Source organism: Opisthocomus hoazin, chromosome 1, assembly GCF_030867145.1.
Source record: "Opisthocomus hoazin isolate bOpiHoa1 chromosome 1, bOpiHoa1.hap1, whole genome shotgun sequence".
NCBI lineage: Eukaryota > Metazoa > Chordata > Aves > Opisthocomiformes > Opisthocomidae > Opisthocomus > Opisthocomus hoazin.
In genome coordinates this window covers 83,548,716-83,573,119 of record NC_134414.1, presented here as the reverse complement: position 1 = coordinate 83,573,119, position 24,404 = coordinate 83,548,716, and the positions used below count along the sequence as shown (strand labels likewise).

At 43.4% G+C, this 24,404-nt stretch overlaps 1 long non-coding RNA gene across 1 annotated transcript in view; it reads right to left on the bottom strand.

The window, feature by feature from the left end:
• LOC142363862 (uncharacterized) overlaps positions 1 to 24,404 on the bottom strand; it is a 45,343-nt gene that overhangs the window by 9,641 nt on the left and 11,298 nt on the right. Inside the window, exon 2 of the long non-coding RNA XR_012766015.1 lies at positions 19,864 to 19,919. This is a non-coding gene — a long non-coding RNA (uncharacterized LOC142363862). The remainder of the gene's footprint in view (positions 1 to 19,863; positions 19,920 to 24,404) is intronic.

Here is a 24,404-nt window from a genome sequence, read left to right as displayed (position 1 = left end):
AAAAAGTGTGCTGCCACGTCGGGAACTTGACAATGTGCTGGGGTCTGGCCCACGCCTATCGAGCTGCCCTGTTCAACACTGTTCAGTGCTCTAAAGGGGACAGGAGGGGAAACGAAGTGGCAGGCACTGCGACTGGCACTGCCCCCCCAGCCAGCCCTTCAGCTCCTCCAGCCCAGCAGGCAGTCACAGACCCCTGACCAGCACCACCGCTGCCACTGCCACAATCGCAGGGGCGGCCCCGGTTGCCCCGGTGGGCACGGCTGCTCCTCCAGCCTCAGCTCCAACAGCAGGCATTGCGGCTGAGCCCAATAACCAACCTGTGCCGGTAGCAGTTGCCCCCGTAAAACTAAAGAAAGACGCAAAGAAATCAGATCGCTCCAGGCAGGACAAGGAGAAGCCAGGGTCATCATGGGAGATAGAGACAGATCATTACCCGGTCCCTGTCCCTGAGCGAGCTGTGAGACATGCGGAAAGATTTCAGCCGCCACCCTGGGGAACACATTGTCACCTGGCTGCTGCGGTGCTGGGATAATAGGGCCAGCAGCTTGGAATTAGAGGGCAAAGAAGACAAGCAGCTGGGATCCCTGACCAGGGAAGGCGCCATTGACAAGGCCATTGGGAAAAAGGAACAAGTCCTCAGCCTCTGGAGGAGACTTCTGTCAGGCGTGAGGGAGAGGTACCCCTTCAGTGACAATTTTGTATGCTGCCATGGCGAGTGGACCAATATGGAAAGCGATATTCAGTACTTGAGGGAATTAGCTGTGCAGGAGTTGGTTTACTATGAACCAGATGATGAGCACTTACCCGCAGACCCAGATGAAGTCCAGTGCACACGATCCATGTGGAGGAAGTTTGTGCGGAGCAAAATATCCTCATATGCCAACTCACTGGCAGTCATAGACTGGAAAGGTGAAGTGGCACCAACAGTGGATGAGGTGGCTGTCCAACTACGGCATTATGAGGAATGTCTTTCTTCATCCGTCGTTTCAGCCATGGAGAAATTGTCCCAGAAGGTCCAGCGACTCGAACAGAGTATTTCCTACTCCCCACCTGTACGGGCCAGTGTCTCAGCTATTAAGGGTAAACGTTTCTCTGCTCAGGAGAGAGAATAGAGAGGCTATACAGCACGGGACACCTTGTGGTTTTACCTGCGTGACCACGGAGAGGACATGAGGAAGTGGAATGGAAAACCCACCTCAGCTCTAGAGGCACAAGTGCATGAGCTGCAAGGTAAAACAATCACCAAAGGGGATTCTGTTAGGAAAAATGCCACTCCAGTTTCCAGTGGGCAGATCTCCAGACCATATAGACAGTTTAACCTTGATTCTGATCCTCTTGAAGGGACCTCCAAGTCATTTTTGCAGCAGGTGAACAGCAAATTCTCTGACCAGGATTAGAGGGCCCTGCCTCCAGCCAGGTGGAGGAAAGGGAAAACCGTGTTTATTGGACGGTGTGGATTCAGTGGTCTGGCACGTCAGATCCACAAGAGTATAAAGCTCTAGTGGACACTGGTGCACAGTGTACTTTAATTCCATCGGATTTCAAAGGGTCAGAGTGCATTTTTATTTCTGGAGTGACAGGGGGGTCCCAAGAGCTGAGTGTATAGGAGGCTGAAGTGAGCCTCACTGGGAATAAGAATGATTTTGAATGGGGCCCTGAGCAACGACAGGCATTTGAACAAATTAAACGGGAGTTAGTTCATGCCGTAGCCCTTGGTCCAGTCCTGTCAGGGCAAGATGTTAAAAACGTGCTCTACACCGCAGCTGGGGAGAATGGCCCAACCTGGAGTCTCTGGCAGAAAGCACCAGGCGAGACTCGAGATCGACCCCTGGGGTTTTGGAGCCAGGGATACAAAGGATCCGAGGCCTGCTATACTCCCACTGAAAAAGAGATTCTGGCAGCATATGAAGGCATTCGGGCTGCTTCAGAAGTGGTCGGCACTGAAGCACAGCTCCTCCTAGCACCACGATTGCCGGTCCTGGGCTGGATGTTCAAAGAGAGGGTCCCCTCTACGCATCATGCCACTGATGCTACGTGGAGTAAGTGGGTCATGCTGTGTAGAAGACCTCTGCAAACTGGTTTTGTCTTGACATTGCCATTGTCATCTCTTCCTGGACTCTGAAAGAAACCGCCACAACAACCTGCAGGAAAGCGCTTGCGCACGGAGTAGCATGTGGACGGGCAAGAGCGGACTTGTCTAAGCAGGCAGCATGCATGGCATGAACTGCATGTACGTGAACATGCTCTGCGCATGCGCAAATACCCCTATACAAGGGCAGCACATGCTCCTCGCCGGCCTCTTGCTCTCCTCCTCGCTGCCTTGCTGCTGGGCTCCGCCCTCGCCGGGGCCTGCACGCCTGCACAGAGACTGAGCTGATCGGACATCGCTGGACATCATGGAATCCGTTGTGGTGGTAACTGATCCCATCCCCCCACACTTCTTTTCCTGTTTTTTTCTGTTTTTTTTCTGAATTTACTCCTTTTTTTTTCTGTCTCGTCTTCTCCTCCCCCTGCTGCCGTCCCCGCCCGACCTTCAATTCCCGGTTCACCAAAATAAAGTTTACAAGGTTGCATGGCATATGACTCCGTTTGTGTCTTAATCTCATCTCCTGGAATCGCATCGATATCTCCCCGATATCGGATCGGGACATTTTTTATTGGCGTCACGGACAGCATCCCACGAGACGAGAGTGCCGTGCTTTCTTGCTGTGGTGTGCTCTGTGCTTGTCCATGAACGAAGTGTATGGAAGGCACGAATGGTCGTTTCTCATTTGCTTTTGCTCTTATGCTTTTATCACGGACAGACTTGTGTATTAGTATACGGTTTGGCCCCCTGGAATGAATAGGGGAAACTTGGACTTTAAGGTGTGACCCTCTCAGGAAGATATCCCCTTTGTAGGATCTTTGTGGGAACTTTGTATATTAGTTTACATTTTGGCCTCCTGGGAGCGCATAGGGGAAACTCAGACTTTAAGGTGTGACCCTCTCAGGACGATATTGCCTTTGTAGGAACTTTTGTAGGAACTTTGAGGGAATTATGCACTTTAGTTTACGTTTTGGCCTCCCAGGAGCGTATAGGGGAAGCTAGGATTTCAAAGCATGGCCCTCCCAGGACGACATCCCCATTGTAGGAAAATGGCCGCTCCGCAGGCAGCCAACAGGTGTGACTGCGTGTCCGTGCAGGCTGAGAAAACAGAGAGACTGTAAGACTTTCTAGAGGCGCACCGAGCTCACCCCTCGCTCCAGGGGCAGGGCAGGGCAAGGGACCATTGGTTTCGATTACAGAGTGTGATAGACAGAATGGAAGTGTTGCAAAAAGTAGCCAGAGTTAAGAGGGGGAAGGGAAAAGTGATCATCTGTGCCATGTTGGCAGCGAGTTTGGCTGCTGCGGTGGAGGAAAGGAATCAGAGGTCTGGTCAGGCTGAGGCGGTGGTAGATTCTCTGCAAGCAGCGGTAGAAACGCTGCGGGAACTGTTACGGGAAAGTAAACGGCTGCTGGAGGAGGAGAGGTGCCAAAACATAATATTGAAGGAGGAGTTAAGGAATCAGCTACTGAGGGACGCAGACTCCTTGGCGGAAACAGAAGTAGTGCGGGCAGAGAAAGGGATACTATCGATCTATCCCCAGGGGGACTTGAAGGGAGCAAAAGAGACCGCTGGCAGCCCCCCCCACATACCCGTTGGTTAAAATGGAATACGTATATGAAGATGACGGTGATAATCGTCCTCAGGTTATTACTAAAGAAATCCCTTTTGTGGCAACCGAATTGGCAAACCTGAGAAAAGATTTTGCGAGAACCATGAGAGAATCGGAGACCGAATATGTCTGGAGGGTGTCCCTGTTGGGGGTGGATGGGATCTTGTTGTCGGAAAGGGAAGCGGAAGGGTACTGGGGCCCGGGCGTGTTCTTGACCACCGGCAATCGCTGAGCCCCGTGGTCGCTGACTCAGAGGGCCGCATACTGGGCGGGGGAGTTGAACCTGTTGGAGAGAGGGGATCCCCTGGCCATAATGGGCACAACAGATCAGTTACTGGAAAGTGTGCAGAAAACGGCTTGCCTTCAGATGATGTATGACCAGGAACTCAAGCCTAGTCTGAGCTACCCAATGCTGCTGCCACCAGAACCCTAAAGAATGACTCCCCTAATACAGGGGCTTCCGATTCCCTGAAACCCACAGGTATCCAGCTGCAGGGGAGAATTCAAAACACCACCAGCGAGGAGAGAACCACGGCTGCCCTGGAGGGGGGGTGACCCTCCACCGTCGGCGGCTGGGGAGGAAAGTCTGGACATGGGGAGAGATAGCCCAAGAGCTGATTAATTATGGGAGGAAATACGGACCTGGTAACCGGCCATATCCAAGGGCTGAAACCAGAGCCCTGTGAGCCACAGAATGAGTGAGCAAACAGTCATCTTTTTCAGGGAGAAGCCTGGGTCTGGCCGGGAAAGAAAAGCCCCTAAATCGGCAGGGGCTTTGGCAGTTCTGGCTTCAGAAGGGCATTCCCCGGGACCTCATGGATGGACTCCTGACCAAGAAGCTAGAACAGCTTGTGAAAAGATGGTCAGGGCGAGATATGGCTTTTGGGCCAGGTCCTAGTGCCCCACCCTTGGTGGATCTAGGGGGGGGAACGAAATAGGGAAGAAGACGGTGGGAAACTAAATCCTCCACTCCCCCAGGGTGAGGGCGGAGGCGGAGGGTGGATGTTTGTAAGAAAACTCACCTATAATAACAAAGGGGATTTATTGATTATGGTGGCGGCAGGGCCAAAGAAGAGACCGGTAACCTTTTTGGTTGACACTGGAGAACAAATTACTGCGCTAAGACGGGTCGAGGCAGAAAGGTGTGGAATTTCGGTCCCGTCCAAAAGCCTGATAGTTTCAAACGCCTTGGGGAAAACCCAGACAGTGCCCTTGAATCCGGTGACATAATGGCTGCCGGGGGAGGAAGACGCCGTGGACACCATGGTAGCTGTGGGACCTTTCCAAATGAAACTTTTAGACATGGATGATTTAAAGGGTAAACAGCGGCGTGATACCCAGGGAAATTCATGGTCCTTCGGTGCCCCCCAAATTAGACAATTGGCTAAAACCCCCAGCGCGGAGGTACGTCTGCTACAAGCGGCGCCTGCCCTCCCCCCTTCTAAATTAACGAATGTGAAACCCTACCCACTGCCGTTGGGAGCCAGGGCAGGCACAGCCCCGGTGCTGGCAGAGCTGCGGGAACAAGGAGTGGTAGTTCCCAGCCACTCGCCTTACAATTCCCCGGTCTGGCCGGTGCGAAAACCTAATGGAAAGTGGCAGTTAACGGTCAATTACTGCCGTTTGAATGTTAATACGGGACTGCTAACTACTGCTGTGCCCAACATTGCCGAACTCATTAGCACCATTCAGGAACACGCGCACCCAATTCTGGCAACTATTGATGTTAAGGATATGTTCTTTATGGTTCCCCTTCAACCTGAAGATCAGAGCCGTTTTGCTTTCACCTGGGAAGGACAACAGTACACTTTGACGCGGCTTCCCCAGAGCTATAAGTACTCCCCCAAGTTAGCTTACCATGCCCTAGCGCAGGAATTAGAAGCAATCCCCATACAAGCGGGGGTGAACATTTATCAGTATATAGACGAAGTGCTTGTGGGAGGGAGTCAGATAGAGGAAGTTAGGGAGGCGCAGTGGGACATTATTACCCATTTAGAAAGCATAGGATTGATGATTCCACCCGAAAAGATACAAGTCCCTTCTAGTCAAGTGAAATTTTTGGGAATCTGGTGGAGGGAGGGAATGACTTGTATCCCTCCTGATACTCTGTCCTCCCTCGACCTAATTAAAATGCCAGAATCAAAGAAAGATCTACAACATGCATTAGGACTACTCTTGTTCTGGAGAAAACATATCCCTGATTTTTCGATTATTGCTAGACCTTTGTATGATTTACTGCGGAAGAAGTCCCAATGGGAGTGGACCCAGGTCCACGATGAAGTGTTGAGACTATTGGTGTTTGAGGCAAATGCCTACCGAGCTCTTGGACCTATCCATCCAACAGACCCAGTCCAAATTGAATGGAGGTTTGCCTGAACAGGGCTCTCGATTCGTTTGTGGCACAAGGGGCCAGAGGGGCCCATTCGGCCCATCGGGTTCAATTCAAGTTGCTTCAAAGATGCTGAAAAAAGGTAAACAACTTGGGAAAAGGGCCTATTTGTAGTTACTCTAGCTTTGAGAGAGGCTGAACGAACTATCCGACAGGAGCCCCTAATACTTCGTGGCCCATTTAAAGTGACCAAAGCAGTTTTAACGGGAACCCCACCCCCTGACGGGGTGGCTCAAAGAGCCTCCGTACGGAAATGGTATGCTCAAATAGAGCATTATTGTGAGATGTTTTCTGTGTCTGAAGGAGCTACTGAAGTGCTGAATATACAGGATGAGGCAGACCTAGATAAGGATGCGCCCCAGCTTTTTCCTGTGATACAAATAGCTCCCACATTTTCTGAACAGTTACAGAAAGTATGGTTTACAGATGCTTCATCGACGCGAGAAGGAAAGATTTGGAAGTATCAAGCTGTGGCACTTCAAGTGGAGACTAAGGAACAAATCATTACTGAAGGGGAGGGCAGCGCGCAGGTGGGAGAGCTAACCCCAGTGTGGAGTGTATTCCAGCATGAGGCCCAAGCTACTTCCTCTGTATATATTTATACTGACTCCTACTCGGTATTTAAAGGCTGCACAGAGTGGCTAAAATCCTGGGAACAAAATGAATGAGAGGTTAATAGGATACCGATATGGCAGAAGGAAAAATGGCAAGACATTCTTACAATTGCTAAATGTGGGAAGTTTGCAGTGGTATGGTTTGCATCCCACAAAAAAAGTGATATCCCAGTGAACTGATGGAATGATGAAGTAGACGAACTAGCTCGCCTAGCTCCTCTACAGAGCACCCAAATAATAGAAAATTGGGAACATTTATTAGAATGGCTGCATATAAAATGGAAACATTCAGGGATTAATGATTTATTTCATGAGGCGCAAGCTCAAGGGTGGCCAGTTACCAGGGAGGAATGCAAAACATGTATATCCTCTTGTGAACAATGTCGTGTCCGTTTGGGCAGACACCCCCTGGAAAATGACCCCCTGCACTTAAGAGAAGGAAAGGGTTAGTGGGAGGCCTGGCAGGTTGATTACATTGGTCCGTTTCGAAAATCAGAGGGAAAATGTTACGTGTTGGTGGGTGTTGAAATAGTATCTGGACTAGCACAGGCCAAAGCATGCGCCAAGGCAACAGGGGAGAATACTGTGAAGGACCTGAAAGAATGGTTTGGGACCTTCCTTAAACTGCAGTGGATTCAATCGAACAATGGTTCACAATTCACAGCTAAAAGAGAATCACAGAAGCACAGAATCACAGAATGGTAGGGGTTGGAAGGGACCTCTGTGGGTCATCTAGTCCAACCCCCCTGCTGAAGCAGGGTCACCTACAGCAGGCTGCACAGCACCTGGTCCAGGCGGGTCTTGAATATCTCCAGAGAAGGAGACTCCACAACCTCCCTGGGCAGCCTGTTCCAGTGCTCCGTCACCCTCAGAGGGAAGAAGTTCTTCCTCATGTTCAGATGGAACTTCCGATGCTTCAGTTTGTGCCCATTGCCCCTTGTCGTGTCCCTGGGCACCACTGAAAAGAGTCTGGCCCCATTCTCCTGACACCCACCCTTCAGATATTTGTAAGCATATATTAGGTCCCCTTGCAGCCTTCTCTTCTTCAGGCTGAACAAGCCCAGCTCCCTCAGCCTCTCCTCACAGGAGAGATGTTCCAGTCCCCTCACCATCCTTGTAGCCCTCCGCTGGACACCCTCCAGCAGCTCCTCATCTTTCTTGAAGTGGGGAGCCCAGAACTGGACACAGTACTCCAGATGGGGACTTACTAGGGCAGTGTAGAGGGGGAGGAGAACCTCCCTCGACCTGCTGGCCACACTCCTCCTAATGCATCCCAGGATCCCGTTAGCTTTCTTGGCAGCCAGGGCACACTGCTGGCTCATGGTCAACCTGTCGTCCACCAGGACACTCAGGTCCCTCTCCACAGAGCTGCTCTGCAGCAGGTCTGCCCCAAGCCTGTACTGATGCATGGGGTAAATAGTTCAAGAATGGGCGGCCCAGGAGGGAATTTCATGGGTGTTCCACACACCATACTACCCGCAAGCAAATGGGATCATGGAAAGAACAAGCGGTTTACTAAAGCGATTTCTGAAACCACACAAATCAGGATGAGCTGAGCGGGTGGGGGATGCAGTGACCAGTGTCAATAGCCGCTGGGGAACAAATGGATGCCCAAAGATTACGGCATTTTGCCCCCAAGCCCCGACAATTATGCCCACCTCGCATGGCGCTGGTCACTCTAACTACCCATCCCGTTTCCCTGGGCAACCTGTCCTGGTTGAACTCCCCACTGTGGGAGCAGTACTGTTGGTATTGGACGCACTGGGGAACAAATACATTTGGAAGGCAAGGGATGCTTGTGGGAAGGTCCATAAGATTCGCACTAAGTGGATTACTCCTTTCTTCTGACCCTAGAAGCGAGTTTGTTTCTGTTCTTATTTTCCAGGAAGGAACAACTGACCCGGACACACTCTCCCGGAGGAAGTAAAATGGACACAGGTTGTGACTTAATCAGAATGCGCACGTTATTGTTGGTCATACTAGTTTGAGGATGTATCTATGGAAGCAATGGAAAACCAATTCCTCCACCTCCCACTGATCCCTATGATTCCTTTAAGGACAATGAGTTTGTGTTGTTAGCCAAGGCTCTAAGTTGAACTTTTAACCTGAGTCACTGCTGGGTCTGCGGTGGACCCCTGGGGTTATTGAGCTGGCCATGGACATCTACACCCCTCACCCCAGCCCAGATTGTGAGCAATTACAGTGAGACCACGAATGACACTTGGAGTGATAGCAGAACCTGGCCAATTCCATTTCTGGCTATCAGGCAATATTGTTTAAACTGTGTTCAGGAGGGAGGGATCCATGTTGGGGAAAGCAAGTGCAAATGGACACTTACCCGTAAGTTAGTTGATAAAGACAGAGGTGTCCACGTATGGATGTGGCCTGATGAAGCTGGGCGCAATTGGGGATTTAAAGGATACCGGTCAAGCAAAAATGAAACATTCTTCCTCCAACGGTCCAATTATTACCCCTATAGTCAAGTGTGTGAGTGCAAAAACAAATCTGGCGCCTGGTACTGCACTGGCCTCATGAATGACAGCCCCACTGAGTTTTTTAGCCCTTCTGGTGACAAGGACACAACTAATTTTCAATCTCCAAGGGAGACAGCTGGACCATTTGCTTATTTAACTAAGGCAAAAAAGGGGTCATTATTGGATCTGCAGACACACTGCCTACAAACATTTACCGGCAGAATGGTCAGGAACTTGTTACATTGGGATTATCTGGCCCATGTTTTTCCTCCTCCCAGAGATGGGTGGACCTCATTTGGGGATAAGACTATATGATGATCTGGGGGATGGAAGGATTGCCAGTAAAATGCGATCTATTGAGGTTAACCTGGGTGGAACGCAAAAATGGGGGAGTAATGAGTGGCCTCCTGAGAGAATAATTCAGCATTACAGACACGCCACCTGGAATCCCAATGAACCAATAATGGGGGCAAGGAAACCAATTTATAATTTAAATCAGAGAATTCAATTGCAAGCGGCTCTGGAAATCATCACTAATAAAACTGCAGATGCCTTAGACCTTTTAACTCGACAATCTCAACAGATGCGCACGGCAGTCCTTCAACATCGCATGGTCCTGGTTTGCAGAGGTGAAAGCCATCCAGCTGGCTTTAGACATTGCCAGTCAAGAGAAGTGGCCAGTGCTCTACCTTTACACTGACTCCTGGATGGTGGCCAATGCCTTGTGGGGGTGGCTGCAGCAATGGAAGAAGAACAACTGGCAGCGCAGAGGCAAACCTATCTGGGGTTCCCCACTGTGGCAATATATTGCTGCCCGTCTGGAACAGTTGGTTGTAATAGTGTGTCACGTGGACGCCCACGTCCCTAAGAGTCGGGCCACTGAAGAACACCACAACAACCACCAGGTGGATGAGGCTGCCAAGATTGAAGTGGTTCAGGTGGATCTGCACTGGCAACATGAGGGTGAACTGTTTATAGCTCGGTGGGCCCAGAAGGCTGTGCTGCCATTCAGCGTGACCTGGATAGGCTGGAAAGCTGGGCAGAGAGGAACCTGATGAGGTTCATCAAAGCCAAATGCAGGGTCCTGCACCTGGGGAGGAACAACCTCATGCACCAGTACAGGCTTGGGGTGGACGTGCTGGAGAGCAGCTCTGCAGAGAGGGACCTGGGTGTCCTCGTGGACGACAGGTTGACCATGAGGCAGCAGTGTGCCCTGGCTGCCAAGAAAGCCAATGGGATCCTGGGGTGCATCAAGAAGAGTGTGGCCAGCAGGACAAGGGAGGTTCTCCTTCCCCTCTACACTGCCCTAGTGAGGCTTCATCTAGAGTACTCTGTCCAGTTCTGGGCTCCTCAGTTCAAGAAAGATGAAGAGCTACTGGAGAGAGTCCAGCGGAGGGCTACGAGGATGATGAGGGGACTGGAACATCTCCCCTACGAGGAGAGGTTGAGGGAACTGGGCTTGTTCAGCCTGAAGAAGAGAAGGCTGAGAGGGGACCTTCTAAATGCTTATAAATATCTGAAGGGTGTGTGTCAGGAGGATGGGGCCAAGCTCTTTTCAGTGGTGCCCAGTGACAAGACAAGGGGCAATGGGCACAAACTGAAGCATAGGAAGTTCCGTTTGAACATGAGGAAGAACTTCTTCCCTCTGAGGGTGACGGAGCACTGGAACAGGCTGCTCAGGGAGGTTGTGGAGTCTCCTTCTCTGGTGATATTCAAGACCCGCCTGGACAAGGTCCTGTGCATCTTGCTGTAGGTGACCCTGCTTCATCAGGAGGGTTGGACTAGATGACCCACAGAGGTCCCTTCCAATCCCTATAATTCTGTGATTCTGTGATTCTATGACACCTCGGCCCACCAAGGAAGATACATGACATACAGATGGGCTCATGACCAAGGTGTGGACTTGATCATGGATACCATCGCACAGGTTATCCATGAATGTGAAACATGCGCTGTAATCAAGAAAGCCAAGCGGATAAAGCCTCATTGGTCCGGAGGACAATGGCTAAAATAGAAATATGGGGAGGCTTAGCAGATTGACTACATCACACTGCCACAAACCCGCCAAGGCAAGAGCTATGTGCTCACAATGGTGGAGGCCACCACCGGATGGCTGGAAACCTACCCTGTGCCCCATGCCACTGCCCGGAATACACTCCTGGACCTTGAAAAACAAGACCTGTGGCGACATATCAATCCCGAAAGAGTTGAGTCGGAAAACAGGACTCACTTTCTTAACAGCCTCATAGACACCTGGGCCAAAGAACACGGTATTGAGTGGGTGTATCACATTCGCTACCATGCACCAGCCTCTGGAAAGATCGAACGGTACAATGGGCTGCTAAAAACCACTTTGAGAGCAATGGGGAATGGGACTTTCAAAAACTGGGATACTCATTTAGCAAAGGCCACCTGTTTGGTTAACACCAGTGGATCCACCAACCAGGCTGGTCCTGCCCAGTCAAAACCTCAGCGCCCCATGAAGGGGATAAAGTCCCCATATTGCACATGCGGAACATGTTAGGGAAGACAGTCTGGGTTAGTCCTGCCTTGGGCAAAGGCATGCCCGTCCGTGGGATTGCTTTTGCTCAAGGACCTGGGTTTACCTGGTGGGTAATGCAGAAGGATGGGGAAGTCTGATGTGTACCTCATGGGGATTTGATTTTGGGTGAGAATAGTCCATAAATAAATTGTATAAAGTTAATTGTTAAATAACCCTGTCACTGTCTGTTATCACTGCTATAATTGTTATATGTTATACCAGTAGCATCATAGGAATAATCGTCCAGATTAAAGAAAGATGGACTTTTTGATGAAAACCTAGCAGAGTACAGCTATGATAGGACTGGATCTGGTTTTCAACAACTGGCACTCAGCAACTTCATCGAGATCGACATCTCCAACCTGTAGACTGTGTACACGGGCCGCACCAGATACATCAGCCGTGAACTCCGGATGCAGCAAGCGACCACCCATCACCTTCCCAGTTCTGCCTCCTCTTCTCACACCTCGAGCAACATGGGGATATGGGAAATGGGTTTTCTGTCAGTTCCTGTCACTTCACCACTGCCAGACCTTCCTCCTTACACTGTTCCCAGCTCCATGGGACAGTCCTTCATGAACTTCTCCAAAGTAGGTCTGCAGGAATAGATCCAGAAAGTGTCCTTTCCATGGGGCACAGTTTTTCAGGAACAGATTGCTCCACTCTGGGTCCCCCACAGGGTACAGCTCCTGCCAGAAAACCTGCTTCTGCATGGGGTCTCCATGTGCTGCAGTGTGGATGTCTGCTTTGACGTGGTCCTCTATGGACTGCAGGTAAACAGGCTGCTTCGCCATGGTCTTGTCCCTGGGCTGCAGGTGAAGCTTTGCTCTGGCTTCTTCCCCGTCCTTCTTCACTGACCTGGGTTTCTGCAGGGCTGTTTCTCTCACATTTTCTCACTCCTCTTTCTCACAGTCGCTGAGTAGCACTTTTTACCCTTTCTTAGATGTGTTGTTACAGAGGTGTCACCAGAATCACTGATGGGCTCAGCTTTGGCCAGCAGCGGGTCTGTTTTGGAGCTGGCTGGAACTGGCTGTGCCCAACATGGGAGCAGGTCCTGGTGTCTTCTCACAGAGGACACACCTGCCTCACCCCTCTACCAAAACTTTGCCATATAAATTCAGTACATGATTGAAGTAAATGTTTTGGACTAATGAACATTAGTGACCTATCCTGGATAAGATGAAGATGAGAATAATAATAATCGAGTACTAAGAAGCAAACTATTTAGAAGTGACCTACCACTATCTCACTGCATTCTTCACAGTACAGTTCCTCACTTAACATAAGGAAATGTGAAAAGATTTGCACAGCCTTGTTTAGTTTTGGGGTCACTGAGCTCATTTCTACAACTTGCTCAGGTTTGTGCATGCTTTGTGCTAAAGAAATCCAGGATCTTTGGGAAAGTTTTACTTTATTTCCATTTCATAAAGCTCCTAAGACTCCGACTTTGTACAGATGAAGCCTAAGGAGTGGAAAGCTGTTATAAATCCCCATGGGTCAGGTTTTGCATGAATTTACCAGAGAAATAAATGCTATCAGATATTATCTTCAGGGCAGAATTGTAGCTCCACAGAATTTTAAAGAACAAATGCTGTTAATAAATAGTAAGACCCAGTTATTCCACAGTGTTGTGGCATATTTCTTTATCAAATCGTTACTACAGTAAAGGGCAATACCTTTTTAGACGTTGTTTAGGTGAGTATCAAAACCGTAACAGGAGCTGAACAAAAAAATAGTTTTGGAAAATGTGATTAGATCATGGTCAACAAAAATAGATATTTTGCAAAAGATTTCAGATTAAACTGGGGGGGGGGGAAAGGAGGGAAAAATAAAAAAAAAAGAGAAAGAACTAATTAATTAAATAACTGGCTAAAGGGATGAAGTATATGATTGATAGATAATATTAATGATGTCCTAAAGCCAACGATTCAGTCATGACTTGCAGCAAATATTCCAAGAAAAGCAAAGTTTACCAGGTCACCTATATCAAGGGAGTTGCATTTAGACTTGAATCTGTACACAGCAAACTTCCAGAATAATCAGGATAATGGAGAGTTTATCTTGCTGGAAGAAATAAAAACTTTGGCTCATTAAAACTGGAAAATTAAGGTCTAAGTTTAATATGAGTCTTCAATCTAAATGTATTTGGGGTCTGGAAAAGCAGAAAAGATAAACACTAGGAACATATGTGAGCTGTTTAAACTACAAGTAATAAGAACTAATGGGTATAAACTGGCCATGAATAGACTTAAAATAGAAAGAAAATGCCTTCTTTACTGTTAGAATTGCTATGGATTTTTTCTAATGAATGGGAACATGTTCAGCTATTGAAGAGAAGCTTGCTTGACTTATACATGGCATTGCCCATGAAAGCAGAGGACTACAGTCAGCACCTCAGGAAGCCTGTCCGAGTTCTACATCCTAATCACCTGACTGGAGAGCAGGTCACAGTACCATAATACCACTCCCACTACCACTCCCACTACCACTTTTGCACATAGGCAAAAGTAGGGACTTCACGCCCTTTCCCAAAGCATGTATACACCTCTCTGGAGCCAGTAAATAGGGTGCATCACAGGAACTGTAATTCATTTATAATATTCCTGCCTGAATCATTTGTCTTAAATCTGATTGAGACTCATAGTGCATAGGGTTTCTCTGTGCGTCTTCTACAGCCAAACTATGGTGTTACATGCAAGGTAAGTTTTCTTCAACTTGGTGTAGACAAAGTTTTTCTTCTGGAGCTCTGTGCAATACCTAGTGTATACTTGTCAAAAATTCAGAAAAGAATTCATAAAAATCACTGTCTGTATATAAATCATGAAGTGAAATTAGAATGGTATATTTGTCAATTTACAAATCTTTGGAAAACCCACAAAATTACTTCCAAAACAGGAAAAAAAAATTTGTGGCTTATGTTCTCAAATTCGACATACACTCATAATAATGGGACAATATTTAACAAGCCCAGATGTCAGATTCTGCACCTAGGATGGAGTAATGCTGGGCACAAGTATAAAATCGGAGAGGAGTGGCTGGACAGCAGACCTGCAGAAAGCGATCTGGGGGAGCTGGTCAGTCACAGGCTCAACAGGAATTAGCAGTGTGCCCTCACTGGAATTAGCAGCCAAGAGGGCAACCCGCACCCTGGGTTGCATCAAACAGCATAACCGGCTGGCCGAAAGAGGTGATTATCCTTCTGTATTTAGCATTGGTGTGGCCTCACGTTCAGTACTGTGTGCAGTTCTGGGCCCCACAACTGAAGAAGCGTGTGAAGGTACTCACATGCGTCCAGAGTAGGGCAACAAACCTGGTAAAAGGCCTGGAAGAAATCTCCTATGAGAAGCGGCAGAGGACTCTGGATTTCTCTAGTTCAGAGAAAAGCCAGCTGAAAGGCCCCCTGCTTTCCTGGAGATGGCTGAATGCCTGCCTGTTGATGTGAAGCAGTGAATTAATTCCTTGTTTTGCTTTGCTTGCATGTGCAGCTTTTGTTAATTTATTAAATTGTGTCTGTCTCAACCAACGAGTTTTTGCATTTTTACCATTTGGATTCTCTTCTCTATCCCTCTGCGGGAGTGTGCATGCAGCTGTGTGGTGCTTACTTGCTTACCAGGGCTAACTCTCACTAGGCAGTTGTATTCCTTAGTGTTTAGTGAAGAGGTTTACTAAACAATACCCAGAATAACTTTTACTTTTTTTTGAGGACAGATATCAAAATTGCAACTGCAGAAACAGATGGTCACATAAAGAAAAGAAGTTACTGAAATATAATGTAATACTGAGTACATTTTAAAATGTAAATCCTGATTATGTTAAACATTGGTGCCAACTGTTTCAGCCTGAAAACTACACTTATTTCTGCACCCTGGAAATCAGCAGGTGCTACTTGTTCTGCTAGTATTAAATTATGAACAGATAGTTTTAGATGGGCGTTCCAGCTGTCTTTAGCTCTGGGACAAGCAACATACGCAAAAAAGTACTATGAAAACCTGAAGAAGGAAGTGTGCAGATGGAAAGTTTTAGTTTGACTAAATGAAAAAAAAGAAATTTTAGTTAAATTCCTTTCTCATTCAACTTTCACCAATCTTTTCTATTGCACATTTACCAGTACATACTTTCACTTGATAATATGAGTAAAGACTTTTTACAGTAGTCAGATGTAAAACGCTACATATAAGTTGCTATTTTTTCCATAAATGCCAAAAAAAACCACTGCCATTTTTCTACAAATGCCTTAAAAAGATAATCTGTATTGTCTTAGCCTGATTTAATTTCCACACATATTTTTATTTATGTTAATACATCATGGTACAGCAAAAACCACACTGTAGCTACTCAGAGGCTCAATGGAATACGAATAAAGATATTAGATCAAAAAGAAAAAAAACGGAAAAAAAAGACAAATCAAAAAAAATCCACCAGATTTTCTCTTTGAAGAAGTTATTTGTCATTGCAAAGTACTAATTCGGGGAGATTCTAAACAACAGTGTTAAGATCTTCTTTTACCCTGTATCATATTGTGTCTGGTAATAACACTCATGTATACTTCACTCATTTTCTCAGGAATCATGAAGAATTCACTAGACTATAAGTAGGGGTATGAGAAACTGAAACTCTTCTCTTAATGAATGTTACAGAATAGTAATGCACTGGTCAGTCAAGGATAAAATTTTATATTTTTTTCTCCTTAAGAAAGAAAATTGCTTTTCTTGAATGTAACTACTGTCAAATGGAATGTTTGTTTTCTTCCAGGGGAAAAAAAAGAAAAAGTACATCTAAGAACTTTATCTTTTCACAGCTACCAGTTTTGGGATGCATGGGGAAAAATATGCAAGAACACAAACCCAACCTCCTCATCCTTCTTAGTCGTTGTTTAACCAGCTTGCCTACTGTCATAATAATTTTGTCTCTTTTCTTACGAATTCAGTGTTCCTGTCAATCACATTTAAGCACACTGCAACAGTATCAGCTTTTATTTTTAGAATCTTCATGGCCTGAAGTAGTGTGTGCTCCAAATATTGCATGCAATTCCCTAGTGATGCTGTTCTAAGAATCTAGAATACAGGTCAATCTTGGATCCATCTGGAGGTAACATGGGGTTTTTGGTAGTGGAACTTGTTTCTGCTTAGATCTGAGTGTATGCTGATTTGTCTGTTTGTTCTTTCACATGAATAAATATGGAAAAATGTGTGTTAGGAGGTATGGAAAGTACATTTGACTAAAGACTGAATTTCAATAAAATAGGTTCAAGTAAAATAAAAATAATAAAAAAGTCAGTACACCTTTGCTAAAGGAAATATTTGAGAAATATTGAGACAGTGACACCCAAATGCAACTTTTGAATTTGAATTGTTATTTTTCTCATGAGAAATAATTAATTTATTAAGAAGAAAAAGGGAAAAGGGGAAATATTTCGTAGCTTCCAGCTTCATTTCCGTTCAGCAATAAGTGACATCAAGATAATATGTTATGCCTTGTAAAGAATTTTTTTTTCTGTTTGTTTCTTCAGGTTCTTGGGTATACATTTGGTTTGACAAGAACTGTTTTCTATGATTTGACAATTACCCCAGTAAACCCAATATTTACTCAACTTTTTACCCAATACGTTTTCTGAGCAATGAAAGAAAACATTTTCTCAACAGGTATCATTAACAGCCCATATTTGGAAACACTGTATTTATTGTGTCTTTGCTTAAAATTAGCATATGGTTAAATCAAGTCATAGAAGGAAGGACTGCAGAAAAATAGATTGACTTATTTTCTCCGTGCAAAGAATATCTGTAATGCCATAAAACTAGCAGTAACACCACTTTCCTATCTTCCTCCTTCCCACACTATAAACTAAGGCTGTCAGCCCCTCTTTGCTTCAAGAGAGAACTGTCTTCCCTACGGAGCACAACAGAGTCACAATCTGTTGGTGCTATGGTTGTTAAGATTCACTGTTAAAAGCTGACAGCTCCTGCAGATCAACTCTTCTAGGAGCACTGAGAAAGAATGACCAAAAAATGTACTCAATGCATGAAATTATCTGATATTATGTACATACCTGTCTATTTTTCTTTTTAAAGCTTTACGGGACATTTCAAAGTTCTAGACGTTTGAAGGGGACACTGTTAGCATTTCCTGCTATATATTAGGCAAAGCTAAAGCTGCAGATCAATTTAGCTTAATGTTATGATGTAAATTCTGAAGAGAAAGGAGTATTCAGCCAAAGTGATTAGCTTGCTGTCTCCTGGTTTGATATAGAAGGCTCCTGAAACTTGTTGATTTTACACAGCTGGTGCCAGATTGGGGAAATTAATGTTTTATTAGTATAGATTATTCAATTCTATTTACATTACACGAGTAATATTTTTTTCGAAATAAACCCAAATCAAAGCAAGAAAAAAATAACTAAATAAAACCCTGGAACATTTCTTCTGCATATTGTAGTATGGAGATCACGGAACATTTTTTTCCTTTCATACTATTTTTCAAGTGAAATTTTGATTGAAACAAATGTATATGAGGTATATTCAAGCTCAAACTCCTTTGTGAAGTAAAACACGTGCTGTGGGTCTCTTTAAATGGGTTTAAAGTGAACATAAAAGGACCTAGGAATTACCAGTTTCATTGACTGGTATGATTCCACAACATTATTTTGTCAGAACTTGTAACTAAAACAGTATAATATGTAGGAAATCAAAGTAGGGTATCTGGATATCTTTGCAACTTTTTATTTTCAATGGCACCTTTCAAATGTGTGTATTTCTTTTGTTTAATTTTTCCTTTTTTTTTTTATATGTTGACTAGTTTTATCTCTGATTCTTGTGTTTCATTTTGATGGCTAGATATATATTTCTATCTAACCAGACCCTTGTCATTTTTATTGTAAATGAGATTTAATAAAGTTCTCATTATTGAAGTTTACATAGTGTTTTTTTCTCTCTCAAGTATGAGTCAACAACTGAGAGAACCCGTTCTTAATTTTTAATATTTTGTATGTGTTCTTAAATTAACCTCAGTTTCTCATTCTTATGCCAGTTTTCTTCCTTTCTTCTTCCTCCTACATTGTGAGCAAATTTAGCATAAAAGCTGAGATGGAACACTTTTATAAAACAATGTTACCATAGCAGCAAAAAGCAATTTCAGTTTATCACATATAGTAAAAATAAACGGTGAGTTATGCAGGATTCTTATCAGCTACAGAGAAGCCAATCAGACAAAATCAATCTGCATCAGTAATGAAAGAATACACAAAGACAAACCTATAGTGGTGACGAAATTGTCCTATCATTTCCCAAGAAACTAAAAGCTGCTTGAAATGGTAGTGAAGATACTGCAGGGTTTACAGATAATACTTGGTTGTTTGTAACATCTGATATTTAAAAAAAAAGTTTGTTGGTGCTTTCTTGTACACATCAGCACCTCAGGAAGAGTAACATATTTGTTGTATACTAATTAGTCTATCAAGATATTGAAAGGTTATTTTTTGCTTGTTCTTATTAATTAACATGTATAGCATCAGTGACTGGAGATATATTTGGAACAAAGCATCATTTTTGGGTCTGATATATTCTAAGAAATTTCTATTCTGCTCACGGAGGGTTTTTTTTTTAATTCAGGTATTAAATTCCAGCCAAGAGATATCACCCAAACAAGGATAAGTAATGAGACATTACTGGGCAAGTGGAGTTCATTTTGAGTGCCAGGTGAATTAATATAGGCTTATGAATGAATGACAAACTTACTGTGAAAAATAATATATATTTCATCCATCTCTTCTTGAAGTTTCTACTGGGATAGTGGCATTGAAACTATAATATGTCTTCAGTGGTCAAAGAGACCACATATAGAGGGGATACTTTAAATGAATACTAATTTTTAAGAAATCACTGGATTGCATTCATTTTTGCCAATTACAGAAATTCGATGGTGCATGAATTACTGTGTTGGATTCCCTGTGTATAGACTTTCAGTCTTTGACTATCTGTGGGGAGTGAATCAGGCCCGGTTTTGTCATTAAGAAGGTTCAAAACAGGTGTGTGGTGAATACACATTACTCAGAGCTGCATACATATGTGTTTTCTGTATAAAAACAAACCCACACATAGAGTTCTGTTCATAGTTCAGAAATGTTCAATCAAAGTAGCTTTAGTTATCCAGTACCTTCACGATGGAGTTCTCTGTAGAGGTGATGAGTTGGATAATCATTCTCTTTGGGACTGTTAGAAAAAAAAAAAAAGACTATTCTGGTCATCATTAATTTGCTTTCCAAACATCACATATTTTCGTTTGGAACTTTCAACTGCTATTAAATTGTTACTTTTCCCTGTGACCTGGCACTGAGGAAGGTCTGCTGCTAAATATAGGTTGCCAGAATTTAAGCATAGCTCTTACAGGAAGAGGTAATGAAAATGTTCACTTTCCATTACTTCCATTCTGCTCGGTTGGGTTTTTGTTTGGTATTTTGTCTTGTTATGGTTTGGTTTCTTCCAATTTCTGTTTGATCATAATAGGTTGTCTCAAATACAGGATCATAGCAAATAGTGGTTAAACAAACTCTCTGGGATCAGACAGTCTGGCTGATTTCCAACAATCTTATCGTATAATCCCATCCACATTTTCATCAAGCTCCATCTTAGAATGAGATAAACTGTTAGCCCCTGGTTCTTTTCCCTACTCCCTTTCATAGTTATTTTACAATCTTTCTCTTTCCATCAAAAAAATGAAAAAAACTCCACAAAAACTGATTTCTACCAACGATGTTAAACTTTGAAAGGCAAAGTTAGTAGAGACATGTAATTTCAACTACATAAAAGCAGACCCACAACAATCTTATTGCAGGAAGGAGAGGTGAGGTATCTATTTTAAAGATTCTTTCCTCATTGGAGCCTGTTTCTGCAATTTTCTAAAAATGTGCAAATAAATAAAAAACAAAAAATTCAAATGCAGTCATGTAATGATGGTGAAAACAGCAAATTCTGTCTTCTTTCCAACTCTTATGACTCCTTTCAATACAAAAAATTTTACTCTTCTGATCTTGTTTCTTTTGAAGACTTATCTCAAATGTTTTGTTTTTGTTTTTTTTTTTTTTTTTTTCTGGTGCAAACCCTCTCTCAGTTTCTCAATATGAACTTAAAACATAAACAAACCCCAAAATACACTGCCCATCCATTCTCTTTTCTGTCCTTTTTACATTCTCTCTCCCTTTCATCTTGAGATCCACTGACTGAAATTTTGCCCTGAATTTCTCTGCACTGAACCTCTTTCATATCCTCTCTCATTTGACATTTACTCTTTTGGGCTATCATCTATCTCAGCCTGTCTGACATTTCATTCTGGGTGGTTCCTTGTCAGCTCAGTGTGAGTATGCTAAAGACAGAATTGTGCAGTACTGTTCCCGTCTTTTTTTATATATGTTATGCCTGGATATTATAGAATCTCTTTCTGGTTTAGCTTCTCTGCATTAGATAAAGCCTACTAATTATTTCTTCAATACATTTAATTACGAAAAAAAATCTCATTAAGAGAAAAAAAAATAACAAAATATTTTTCTATATGCTGACATTTTCTAACATTTAGTATACTGCTCTAGACAGCCCTTCAGGCATCCCAAAATGAAGATGACTAAATTTCCCTTTTCTGTCTTACTTGCATTTCCTGGAATCTCCGATTCATCTCTCATTTATGTAACTAGCTTCAAACTCTCACCTTCAAAGTCCTTCACAGTGTCATTGTGGTTTTATATTAGATTTGTCCTTGATCATTTTACTGTTTTTTATGTAAACAAAATATAAGTTCAGATTTTTTGGCCTGTTTTTTTCAAACTGACCAAAAGTGTTTCTAGAGTATTATCCTAGGCTTTCCCATTGTTATATGATAGCTGAAAAGTGGAGGACTGCTCTTCTAAAGTACTTCTACAAATTAGACTTTGAACTGCTTGATACTTATGATTTCATATCGACCTTGGTTATTTGATACTATTTTAGTCCTTTTTTTCTACTTAAACTATCTTGGATTTAATATTACAACATGCTGTTAATCTACATTTCAAAAAGTGAGAGCTTTGTTTGTATTAATCTTTTCCTATCTTACTATAATCACTAATTTATAACTACCACAGACACCTGATAGTGCAATGAAGTAATACATGACAAGACTTCTAATAAGTTTGTGTTTCAGAAAAGTCCTTTGCTTAAAAAAAAAATAATCCAAATACTGTATCTATCTGCTGAATTAGTTTTTATATTTAACTAACCAGAAATATGCTGCAACAGATGTACTTCATTAATATAATATTTGTGTTACAGCAAAGGAATTTGTCTTTCACCATCTTTCAAACAAATATCTTGCAAAACATTCTCTATTTCTAGAATCTTAGCATCTTTCTTACTGAACTGGTATCACAGTAACATTATTCAACACTGCTAAGGTAAGACAGAGTTATTGTTAAGTTTTAAATTTTGACATAATAGCACAGATATGCAGAGTTATTTCTTTTCCTGTACCTCAGGTAATTCGTCCCTTCTGCTGGACTAAACTAGGCTTCCAAATACATTTCAACAATTATTTGGGGGATTAATTGTGTCCACACTTTCAAATATTGTTTATTTTTCTCAACAGCTGAATATGCAGAACTATTTTTTCAGAAATCATGGGATATCTGGTGTAAGAAGTAGTGGCTCTTGTTATTGTTACCCAGATAATCTTTGCATGAAATGGAAAGTGTTTTTTTAAAAATCTCATACTTTTAAATCATTTTTGACAGATATTTACATTATGATAGTGCATCAAATTTTCAAGTTTCATGTGCATCCTGACTACAGATATCCTGACAATTTATGGAGCGCAAAGATTGTTATCTGAAATACCACATTAGTGGTAATAATCGTAGAACATCTGGGTTATAGTTGTAGATTCTTTACTACTACTTGCATAAGCATAACAAAATCATTCGATTTGTGTCTGCTTCCTTATCTACGTGTTATTTTCCAGCAGTATTTAGATTTGAACAATACTGTAGGGAGGCTTCCTTTGTGAGGTTAAAACACCTAATATGCATATTTGCAACATACATTTAAACTAGTACTTAATATAAATAGTGGTAGTAACTAATATAATCACTGCAGAGATGCAGAGATGTTATTGATCTACAATTTGAACTTTAGGATAATAGTCTAAAACCCTTTAGAAAAGTATGTAAACCAACAATAAAAACTGAAGTAATTTCTAACACAACATTGTAGTTTATTTCTCCATACAGTTGGCTTCATATCCAGAAGCCAGCAGAGACATAATTGTATGCGAAATTATAGTTACGATTTCTGGATTTTGTAATGATTTTTTTTCTGTTACTATTACTATTGTTGTTATCATTATTACTGTTGTTGTGATTTCTTGATACTCAGGTGTAGATAACCAAAATTTAACAAAACACTGCAACTTTTTTTTTTTAATGAGTACAAAATGCTATACTTGGAAACAGTTTCAACTTAAATACTTAGAAGATTTACCATTGAGAAGAACGACCATGAAATTCAGAATTTAGATCCTTAGATGAACTCTTCTTCTGATCTCAGAACTCGGTGTCAAAAAGAAATGATATAGAATCACAGAATCAATCACAGAATGGTTTGACCTGGAAGTGAGCTTCACAGATGATCTGGTCCAACCCCTCATTATGGACAGAGACATCTGTTACTAGATAAGGTTACTCAGAGACCTTTCCAATCTGACTTGGAACACTACCAGGGATGGGGCATCCACAACCTCTCAGGGCAACATTTTTCAGTGTCTCACCACCCTATCATAAGCAATTTCTTCATTATATCTAAACCTATCCCCTTTCAGTTTAAAACCATTGCCCATTCTCATGTCTCTACAGGTTTTGGTAAAAAATCTATCTTCATCTTTCTTGTAAGCCTTAAATACTGAGAGGCCGCAACAAGGTCTCCCTGGAGCCTTCTCTTCTCTAGAGTAAACAGCCCCAAGAGGAGTGGCTGGAGAGCAAACCTGCAGAAAGAGATCTGGGGTTGTTGGTCAACCATAGGCTCAACATGAGTCAGCAGTGTGCCCTGGCAGCCAAGAGGGCAAGCTGCATCCTAGGTTGCATCAAACACAGCATAACCGGCCCGTCAAAACAAGTGATTATCCTGCTGTATTCAGTGCTGGTGTGGCCTCACTTTGAGTACTGTGTGCAGTTCTGGGCCCCACAATTAAAGAAGCATGTGAAGGTACTCGAATGTGGCCAGAGGAGGGCAACAAAGCTGGTGAAAGTGCTGAAAGGAATGTCCTTTGAGAAGCAACTGAGGACTCTGAATTTCTCTAGTTTGGAAAAAAGGCAGCTGAGGGGTAACCTCAGCACTCTCTACAGCTTCCTGAGGAGGACAAGTGGAGAGGGAGGTGCTGATCTCTTCTCCCTGGGTTCCAGCAATAGGACACATGGGAATGGTTCAAGGCTGCATCAGGGGACATTCAGACTTGACATTAGGAAGCATTTCTTTACTGATAGGGTGGTTAAACCCTGTAACAGGCTTCCTAGAGAGGTAGTCAATGTTTAAGAGGCATTTGGACAATGCCCTTAATAATGTTCTTTAACTTTTGATCAGCACTGAAGTGGTCAGGCAATTATACTAGATGATCATTGTAGGTCCCTTCCAAATAAACTTCTCCGTTCTGTTCTGTTCTATTCAACTCTCAGCCTTTCA